Source organism: Eriocheir sinensis, chromosome 31 (assembly GCF_024679095.1).
Source record: "Eriocheir sinensis breed Jianghai 21 chromosome 31, ASM2467909v1, whole genome shotgun sequence".
NCBI classification, from domain to species: Eukaryota; Metazoa; Arthropoda; class Malacostraca; order Decapoda; family Varunidae; genus Eriocheir; species Eriocheir sinensis.
The window spans coordinates 5,063,651-5,074,685 of NC_066539.1; the positions used below are offsets into that span (position 1 = coordinate 5,063,651).

An 11,035-nucleotide genomic window follows, 5' to 3' on the forward strand; every position below is an offset into this window, starting at 1 on the left:
TCAAAATAGCAACCTGACACTTTTTTCTACTCCTTCCTTTCTTCCTCTGTTTCCTTCTCTTCCTTCTCCATCTCCGTTTCCTCCGTTCCTTCCTCTTTCTCTAATATAAACTCAAAATAACAACCTGACACTTTTCTTTCTCCTTCCTTTCTTCCTCTGTTTCCTTCTCTTCCTGCATCATTTTCCTTCCTTGCCTTTTCTCCTTCGTGCATCAAAATATCACCAGAGACGTACGATAGACTTGCTAGTTAATGATAGTGATGTGTATGATTTAAAAAGACTAAAATTAACTGGTTATGCGTCCTAATTCTCTTCCCTCATCATGGAAACTTAAGACACTCAAGTTATCATCATAATAGACTTACGGTATTGACACTTTTAATCAATGTTAATGTTTGTAACTCAGCAATGATTAGAAGTAGGTATTTTCCCCACTTTTTTCTTCAGGAGCACCTCAAGTTAAAGATCACCTAACACTCATGAACTTCCTGTATTTAGCATCGATGATAATAAGAGGAAATTGAAGTGACTTACCAATGACTACTGTGAGTTAGACACTGGCGTTCCACATGCAAGAATCTCCCATACATCTTGGCTGACCACCACCATCACCACCACTGCAGTACCTGGAACAAATAAAGATAGATTTCGTGAGCTTTCAAGAAATTAAAGAAAAAGCACAAACAGTAAATTTTGCAGAGAATAATAAAATAATAAAACTTGTTTCTATTCTTCTTCCTCCTCCTCTCTGTCCTTCAGCACGTCGGTCACCTAAAACACACACACACACACACACACACACACACACATCAAGTCAAAGGCAATGTAAGTTTTTCCTCCAGATTCGTGCCAGCGTTGGAGGAAGAGAAGGTCAGAGGGAAAGAGGAAGAAGAGGAGGAGAACGAGGACGAGGAGGAGGAGGAGGAGGAGGAGGAGGAGGAGGAGGAGGAGGTGTTGAGATCACGTCCAGTACTTACGGAGGAAGAGAACAGACTGCTTCGTTGTCCAGTACTGATGTTATTTTCCCTGCTATTGAGCGATAAACCGGAGGAGGAGGAGGAGGAGGAGGAGGAGGTAGAAAGAGAAGCAAAGCATGTGACTATCTCAGGCTTTCTCTCGTGCCAGCTGTCTAGTGTCTGTCTGTGTCTGTGTCTCGAGGCTACACGCAAACAGCTCTCTGGTGTTTACTTGCTGGATCGACCGCGGGAAGGAGGAAAAACAGTTGCCTGGCCCTGAGCGGCGAAAGGCACCACTGAAGCAAGCAGGCAAGGAAGGAGGGAGGTAGGGAGATAGGGAGGTAGAGAGGCACATGCTAAATCACACATCGTTATTGCTTGAACGGAGGGGGGGGGGGCGTAAATCTATCCAAACCACCATGGATCTATCTACACACTGACCAACTTGAGGCGAGAAAGCAGGAAAGAGCGAGATGAGAATGAGAGAAATGGAGGAATAGGATCGAATAGCAAAATACACATGACTTTTGGCGGGAGGGCAAGAACGGACGAGGTAAGAACTTGTAACTAAATGAAACACGGTACAGAGCTGTTTCTTGTTGTAGCCTGGCAGGGAGGTAGGGAGGTAGACAGGAACATGCTAAATCAAACATCGTTATTGCTAAATCGGACAGGGGGCTGATTGCAAACAAGATATAGTCGTGGATATAATTAAACGAATCACAGTCCAGAGTTGTTTGTTGTGGATGCGGGCAAGCACACAGGGAGGTAGGCAGGCACAGGCTAAGGGCGGTATTGTCGAGCGCTTTCGCCTTTCACATCAACTATTTCCAAAGGCCTAAAAGGAGGTCAGTCGGGCTGCAACGAGTGTCTTTTTAGGTTCAATGTACAGAAGAAGGGTCAAACTATCACCAAGGTCGTAAATCTACCTATGGAAATCCCTCAAACTCTTATGAAAGCCTTGTTAAATATGTGACCAGGGCGCAGGAGTGTCTGAAAATATGGCCCTGAATCACACATCGTTACTGCCGCTCCTATTGTCTGACCTGACGGACAAAAAAGGAACACAGTCGTAAATTCAACCTAAGTAAAAACAGCTCTGATCTTTGTGTCGTTGTTGCAGGCAGACAGGCAAGCAGGGAGCAGTGAGTAGCGGGCTTTTTTTTTTCGCATGATGCCTTTTTTTATGCCCTTGAAGTGACTCCTCTGCTGTAAAAAAAATAATAATAATAATAATAAGTCACATGCTGCATTTTACATTTTCATTACCTCGCAGACCACTAGAACGAACGGGGGATTGCAAAAATATGAACGTAATGCTGTATCAAACTAAAAGACACGCGATAGAGAGCTGATTAAGGGTGCTACAGGTGGGCAAACCGACAGGTATACAGAGGTAGGTAGACAGGGACATGCTAAAATACATATACTGTTTCTGATGACCGTTTGATAGATAAGGTAAATTAAGCCTTGAATATCAACTCACAAAAAACACGGTCAAGAACTGCTGGGTGACTTATGCTATTTGCTGTGTTATTTCGTATTAAAGTGTTTTTCTTTGTGCTTCTGTTTACTGCTACGTTTTATATCATCGTCAGCGTTATTATTGCTCTTATGATTACATCGCTATCGGCACTTTGTGAAATAATAGAAACAGCTTAACGGCGGTCTAGTTCTGTCATTAACTCATTTACTCATATAGTTTTTCATACTTGTGGCTAACCATCTGTGTGTGTGTGTGTGTGTGTGTGTGTGTGTGTGTGTGTGTGTGTGTGTGTGTGTGTGTGTGTGTGTGTGTGTGTGTTGGTCTGTTGGTTTTTATTGCTCTCTCATTACTCTACTTAAAGCCTCTTAAAACCTCCTGAGTAGTAATAATAATAATAATAATAATAATAATAATAATAATAATAAAATAAAGCTTGTTCTCTATTCTGGTGTTTATATTATTTACCTCCAACCATCCTTAGACTATTCATGTGTATTATCGCTACTTATATTCTTTTTTTATTACCCTCTCATTGCTGTACTTAATGCTCTTACCGGAATCATAAAACTGTTTGGTTCGCCCTAGCGCTGTTAACATTATTTGCTTCTTCATGCCTTTATTAAACAGTTTATGTGTATTACTGCTACTTATTGTCTGCTATCATCCCATCATCACTCTTAAAGATCTCACAAAATTGATAAAAATGTTTTGTGCGGCCTAGTTGTTAACATTACTTACTACTACATAATTTTCTTAGACTAGTCACGTGTATTGTTGCTACTTATTGTGCTACTTATTGTCTGTTATCATCCCATCATCACTATCCATAAAGATCTCACTGTGGTTTTGCTTACGGCTCATTGTGTGTGTATGTGTGTGTGTGTGTGTGTGTGTGTGTGTGTGTGTGTGTGTGTGTGCTTCTGTTGTTGGGTCGCGCCGCTCGCATGTACCACCAGGGAAGGACACAGTGACCAACTTCGAGGCGGGAGAGGTAAGAAAGAGCGAGGTAAGAACGAAATGAAGGAAGAAATTGGATCGTAAAAGAAAATACACATAACTTCAGGCGTAGAGTCAGGAAATGGAGACGTAAGACCAGGAAAAGAGGAACAGGACCGAAAAACAGAATAGATACATAACTTCAGGAGTGGAAGGAAAGAAGAACAGGCGACGAAAGAACAAGAGGAAGAGTGGAAGAGGTCGAAAAACAAAATACACAGAACTATAGGCGTGGAAGCAAGAAAGCGTGAGGTAAGAACGAAAGGAAGGAAGAAGGAGGTTCGATAATGACAAAATGCACATAACTTTAGGCGAGGAAGATAAGAACGAGCGACCTAAGATTAAGAGGAAGAGAAGAAGAGGGTCGAAAATCAAAATACACAGAACTTTAGGCGTGGAAGCAAGAAAGCGTGAGGTAAGAACGAAAGGAAGGAAGAAGGAGGTTCGATAATGACAAAATGCACATAACTTTAGGCGAGGAAGATAAGAACGAGCGACCTTAAAACAAGAGGAAGAGAAGAAGAGGGTCGAAAATCAAAATACACAGAACTATAGGCGTGGAAGCAATAAAGCGTGAGAAAAGAATGAGAGGAAGGAAGAAGGAGGTTCGATAATGACAAAATACACAACTTCAGGCGAGGAGGCAAAAAAAAAGAAAAAGAGAGGAAGAGAGAGGAGGATCAAAAAAGAAGATTGACACATAATATACGTTTTTGATGGTGGTTACGACCGGATATAGAAGACGTTTGCGGGTGATATATTGCACGGCCTTAGTGTCTGTCTGTCTGTCTCTCTGCCTGTTTGTCTGTCTGTCTGCCTCTCACACACACACACAGCTACACCCCACAATGGTCTATCAATCACGCCCCGCAGAGTGACTTCCTTTATGCAGTTTGTTTGTTGTTCCTGACACACTTTTGCGGCCTTGAACACACAACGCAGAGTTAACATACGAGTTCACGGCACGATAAAGAAGAAGGAAAACGAGGCTCCATTTGGGTGGGGCGAGAAAGGAGGCAATTCAAAAAGCTAAACAAAATATGACGCTAAACTTTTAAAAATCTAATTAAAACTGTATCGTGCATCTTCTCAAGTATATCAGTAACAGAACAAGCTAAAATAATTAAGTTGTATTAAAGTATAGCGTAAATATTCAGTTTAAGTGCCTAACAAAAGCGGAACAGACTTTACTTTAAAAATATAAGCCAAAAATATTAAGGTATTTTTTTAAAGAATTGATGCGTCAAAAGAAGATAAAAAATTCTCTACTAAAGAAAGGAAAAAAAATCCTTCAAAGTCCCCTGAAAAATGCATAACTGCCCTAAAACTAAACATGTCCAAGCTAAAAAATAATACCTTGGTCTCTTTTTAGCACAACTATAAAAAAGACAAGCAAAAAAATAACACGCTATTCTTATATGGCCGAAAGAAAACCTATCAGTGTACGAAAGAAAAAAATACCCCCCCCCAAAAAAACTACGAAACTAGGCATAAAAAAACCTCAGCCTTTCCTCGGGTATAAATGTGAAAGCCATCATCTCCGGGGACGCTAAATGGCTGAGAGACATAAATGGGAGGCTGGCTTGTTAGTGCCTATCCCTTGTGAGGCGCAGGTGATGAAAGCGTATACGTGAGGTGATGAGACGCGAGGTGAGAGAGAGGCCGTGGAGGCAGAGACGAGATGAAGGGAGTGTGAGGGTTGTGAAGGGAGCAAGGTAGGAGATGAGGAAGGAAAGCTGCTGAGGGATGCTGGAAAGAGACGAGGGGAGCGGTGTGAGGGTTGTGAAGGGAGCAAGGTAGGAGATGAGGAAGGAAAGCTGCTGAAGGATGCTGGAAAGAGACGAGGGGAGCGGTGTGAGGGTTGTGAAGGGAGCAAGGTAGGAGATGAGGAAGGAAAGCTGCTGAGGGATGCTGGAAAGAGACGAGGGGAGAGGTGTGAGGGTTGTGAAGGGAGCAAGGTAGGAGATGAGGAAGGAAAGCTGCTGAGGGATGCTGGAAAGAGACGAGGGGAGCGGTGTGAGGGTTGTGAAGGGAGCAAGGTAGGAGATGAGGAAGGAAAGCTGCTGAGAAATGCTGGAAGGAGACAAAAGAAGACAGGCAGAGAAGATACGAGGGGCGTGTAAAGGTGGGGAAGGGAGATAGGTAGGTGATTAGAAAGGAAAGCTGCTGGAAGATGGTAGGAGGCAAGAAATGGCCGAGAGTGAAGAGACGAAGGGAGTGTGAAGGTGGGGAAAAGAGTAAGGTCGGAGATGATGAATGAAAGATGTTAAAAGATGCTGAAAGGGGGCAAGAGAAAACAGAGAGAAGAGGCTTGGGAGCTTGCAGAGAGGAGGAATACTTAGGAGAGAGACATGTTGAGGAGGATAAAAAGGAAAGGAAAGAAAGGAGGAGAGGAAGAGGAAGAAGGAAATGTTTTAAGAGGGACTGAGGGAGGGATGGGCAGACGAAGAGGAGGAAATGCAGGAAGGAAGAACTAACTGAAAGGAGACTGTTAGGGAAATAAGTAAGATATATTAGGAAGAAAAGAATTGTGGAAGGCCATGAGAAGAGGCTGAGAGGGAAGGAAGGAAAGACTGGCAAGGGATTAGAAAAGTTAGGGAAGGAGAGATGAAGGGAAGGGTCCGAAGGAGGGAGAGGAGAAAGGAAGGGAGGTACTGAATGTATTTTAGGGGAAAGGGTGTCCAAAGATAGGATGGGATCTTTTTAGAATGTACGGAAGAGAAGGGAGAGATGGGCAGGAAGGGAAGGGGGAGGAGGTGGCAGGAGTACGAATAATAGGGGAGGATGGGTGTCCTAAAGATCCTACCTGTCTACCTGACCCCCTTACCTGGGCTGGTGGCGCCGGACTTCCCTTCTCTTCCCTTGGCACGGCGGGGCACTTGAGGGTTACGTGGCCTGCCTACTGATGACTCGGGAAGGGCTTGGAGGCCCGGGGGGGAGGGAGGAAAGGAGGGAGGGAGGAGGAGAAGGAGGGAAGGAAGGGGGCAGCAGGGAGGATGTTTAAACGTACTCTTAGCGCTAAAGATTTTTTAAAATTTGACTTTCTAGGAAAAACTACGACTGATGAAACTATGGACATGTACAATGTAAACATGGTGCCAACTACCCTGTTGTTATTATTATCATTAATATTTTTACACTTGGCACATGGTGTCGGTAGGCCTTTTTGACAGGGCCTGGTTGTCGGCTCCAGGCTCCAGCCCGTTAGTTGTCCAGGCAATTTTTTTTATGGTGGCATCATTCTTGCTAGGCTCATCCTGCCCCCTAGCGAGTTTTACTAGAGTCCGGCTCGATTGATGTTCATTAGGACAGCCTGTGGGATGCCTTCGGTCACACGACAAAGGTTAAAAATTGTCAGGTTGTGGCAGGGGGCACGACTTGAATGCGGCTCTCTGGGTCCCCACGCCTGCACGCTGACCACTCGCCACCGCCTTCCCAAACGAATACAAGACGCGTCCTTCTCCTATCAATGTCTAATCCCCACTAAGCCTTCACTTATCAAGCTTTCAAGAGCACACAAGTCACCTGGGGATGATGATAACACCCAATCAGTGGGACAGATGAGGCGGCTTTTGAGCACCTGATATCAAGGCGTCCAGCCCACGAGCCGCCGCCCATCACGTCCGTCACCGCCGCCGTAGCACAATACCGCGGCTCCCAAGGCTACGGGCCGGCCCCTCATTAGGCGCCTACCCCGCTATTTAGGCCCGCTACTTAGGCCTAGTCCACTCACACCCACAAAAAAAGCGAACTATAGGCCTGTGTGTGTGTGTGTGTGTGTGTGTGTGTGTGTGTGTGTGTGTGTGTGTTGTCTCGATTCTCTTCAGCGGCGTCGAAGCAGTAATTGAGTCACAGTGAGTCGAAACAAGTGAGTCAGAGTGAGTTATGAGTCGTAAGAGCCACTAATAAATAGATTGAGTCACGGAAGCCTGAGAATAACCGGATAAATAGTCACAGTGAGTCACCTAAAAAAAAACAATAGAAGATAGAAAGTCACTGTGAGTATTGCAAGTTAGGGAAATGTCACGAAACACAGTCAGTTAGAAAAGTCACAAGGTGAGTCACAGAGGCATGACAGTAACACACAGGAAACTAAGAACGTCACAGCAAGTTACATGAGCCACAGCATGAGCCAGAAGTCAGCCGGTGAGCCACAGGGAGCCAGAGACCGTCATGGAAAGTCAGGAAGGAAATCACGGAAAGTATAGAAAAATCACAAAGAAATAAAGTCATCTTGTAAGTCACGGAAGTCAGAGCAATGCAGAGTCTACCACAAAAGCCACGGAGTGAGTCACGGGAGCTACTTGCGTCCCCCGCCCGCCACCCCTTCCGCCCCCAGGGTCACGGGGCCCCCAGCTGCCTTCACCCCTTGCTTACCCACTTCCTGCCGCCCCTCGACGCATTCCTTGGTAATTTCTTCTTATCCTTCCCGCTCCGTTATGTACTTATGGTCGGGAAGGGGAGTGGAAGGATAGCTGACTGACTGACTGACTGACTGACTGGCTTACTGGTTGGAGGTTTGCCCTAGTGTTGATACTTACAAACTGAACGGGTGATTGGAATAGTGGTAACTGACTGACTGACTGAATGGGTGTGGCAGTGATGTTAGTATTTTCCTAGTAACAGGCTGACTGACTGGCTTACTGAATGACTGGCTGACTGGAATGGTGGTATATGTAGTTGGTGATCCTTTACTAACTGACTGAAGCGATGGCGTATAGTTGCATCATTCCCCTTCATGACTGACCGACTGACTGACTGACTGGAATGGTACTGTAAGGTAAGCTCTCCCCTGCTGACTGAAAGGCTGACTGACTAACTGGCTTAAGCGCAGTGTTGTCATATATTTACTTACTTGCTGAGTGGAGCTTACTGACTGGACTTACTGATTAACTGACTGACTGGAATATTACCACAAAGCAAGCACTCTCCCTAAGACTGATTATCTGACTGATTGACTGACTGACTGACGGTAGTTTCATATGGCGGAAGGATGTAGTGAAGGAAGAAAGGAAGGAGGGAATTTAATTTGTACGTTTCGAGAAGGAAAGAGTAATAAAAAAATAAGGAAAGAAGGAAAAAAAAACATAGGTTGGAAGAAGAGAAAGAAAAGAGGAAGGAAGAAAGAAAGAAAGAAAGGAAGGAAGGTTGGCAGTGGAATCTCAAATGTGTATATAGTACGAAGGTCGCGGGGTCAAAACAAAGAAAGAAAGAAGAAATTAAAATAGGCAGAAGAGAAAGAAAAGAGGAAGAAGGAAGGAAGGGAGGCAGTGCAATATCAAATGAATGTGTACCGTACGTCGCGGGTCCAACTCAAACACCGATAGACATTTCTCGGCCGATCACTGCCATTACGGAGCGACGCCGCGGGGATGGGGCGGCAAGCATAAGTTGACTCCCGTGTGGTGGCGTCGCTCGGCTGTGCTTGTGTTTGGCTTCTCGGTGAGTCAGTGTATGTGTGTGTGTGTGTGTGTGTGTGTGTGTGTGTGTCCCGCGCGGGCTGGCAGGCTGACCGACCCCCTGACACGCTTCGCTAGGAACGCCACATCATCATCCCACTCCCTGCCTGCTGTCTTGTTTTATTCCTCCCTTTGTTTTTCTTTTCCTTTTTCTTTCCTCTACATTTTACTTTTTTTTCATTAGTGCCTGCTTGCCTGCGTCTTTCATTCGTTTCTCTTCTAGCTTCTCTTCCTTCATTCTTCCTTTATTTTTTTCATATTTATTTGTTTCCTTTCTTTCGTTTCTCCTTTTTTTCCTTCTCATTTTTTTCGTATTTCTTTCTCTAATTCTTTCATTCCGTCTCGTTTTCCATATTTTTTTCATTCTTTCATTTGTCTTCCTTTTCTTTCCCATATTTCCTGTGTTTTTCTTTCTTTCCATTATTTCTTCCTTTTCTCTCCTTCCATTAATTCCTTTTTTCTTTCCTTTTCCTTCTCTCCATCCTTCCCTCCATCCGTTTTATATCCTTCATAACCTTTTTGTCTTTCTTTCCGTTAATTCTTCTTTTCTCTCCTTCCATTAATTCCTTTTTTCTTTCCTTTTCCTTCTCTCCATCCTTCCTTCCATCCGTTATATATCCTTCATAACCGTTTTGTATCCTTTATTAACTCCCTTCCTTCATTGCATCCTTCTGTCCCTCATAGACCCTCAATGTTCAATCCTTCTGGTGAGTCTTCGGAAAGTCGTGAGCATTTGTCTTCGTCATCACCAGAAGCAGAAGCCTCAACGTCCTCGCCCGTGAGACCTGCGACCCCACGCCTCGTCCCTCATCCCTGACAGTCCAAGGCCGCCTGTCCCCCTGTCCTGTGTGCTCCGCCGAAGACATCCTCTCTGATGACGCTATTTCTCACATCCTCTACCTCCTCCTCCTCCTCATTCTCCTCTTTCGACATGACAGACCTCTTCCTCACATCCTTTGACTCATCACATTCTTCTCCTCCTCCTCCTCCTCATTCTCCTTCTTCTCTTCCTTCTCCTTCTCCAATATGATGACGCCTTTCCTCACATCTGTTTCCTCCTCATCCTCTTCATCATCTTCATCCTCCTCCCCTCTTCCTTGATGACCTCCTTCTTTATCTTATCTGCCTCCTCCTCCTCCTCCTCTCTCTTGATGATGACGCTCTTCCTCATCTCTTCTGCTTCCCCCGCCTCCTTCTCTTCTTCTCCTCCCCTCTTCTTCTGTCCCACTCTTTGGCGATATCCTGTAATTTTCATAGTTTCTTTTTTCCTAGTCCTCTCTTTCATGTCCAAACTCCTTACATCTGCATCCTCCTCCTCCTCCTCTTACTCCTCTTCCCCCCTTCTTCATCCTATTGCTCGTCACTCCTTTGCTATATCCTGCAATTTAACACATCCTGAGTCCTTCCACACTCAAGTTTCAAACCTTCGACAGAATTCACGTCAGTTTATCCCTCAAGAGACGCTGCCCAGCCTTGCCACCCGCCTAACTACGCATCTTTCTCTCCTACACGCCCTCTACGCAACCTCATGTGCGTCAGTGTGGCGGCAGCGACATCTGACTGGTGGTTTTCGTGGCGTCTGCGGTTGTGATTGTGGCGGCGGTGGTGATGGCGGGCAGTAGCGGTGACTCTCCATCTCACTACTTTCCTGAGGCTGACCCAGATACCTCCGCAGCCAGCCCTTCGCCTCCAGACAGAATACTTATGACTACTTTCTCCCTCCTACCCAGCAGACCAGCCAGTCGGTCAGCCAGTCACCCAGCCATTTTGTCAGCCACTCAGTCAGTCAGCCACTTAGCCAGCCAGACGCTCAAGCCATCCTTTTCACACTGTATCATGGGATTAATCTACCCAAAAAAGCGTCGGCGGCGGCACTGATCCTATCCCAGACGACACCCGGCACCAGAGGGAGTCAGGCTGTCGTCCAGAGGGGATAGGATCTCCTTTTAACTCCCCCGACAGACGCATTGAAATTGGGAGGAGTATCATGGGAGTCGCCAGTCAGTCAGTCAGTCAGTCAGTCAGTCAATCAATCAATCATTTAGTCAATCAGTTAGTTAGTCAGGCAGTCATTTAGTCAGTCAGTCAGTCAGGTGGTCAGTCGTCCAGCTGCGATATGAACTTTCTTACTGAGCAGC

At 45.3% G+C, this 11,035-nt stretch overlaps 1 protein-coding gene across 1 annotated transcript in view; it reads right to left on the reverse strand.

Annotated features, from left to right (window-relative positions):
• Positions 1 to 636, reverse strand: part of LOC127005835 (serine/arginine repetitive matrix protein 2-like) — a 91,889-nt gene extending 91,253 nt beyond the window's left edge. The window contains exon 1 of the mRNA XM_050875013.1: positions 535 to 636. The gene's annotated coding sequence lies outside the window, so the exon portion shown is untranslated. The remainder of the gene's footprint in view (positions 1 to 534) is intronic.
• Between the last annotated feature and the right edge of the window lie 10,399 nt (positions 637 to 11,035).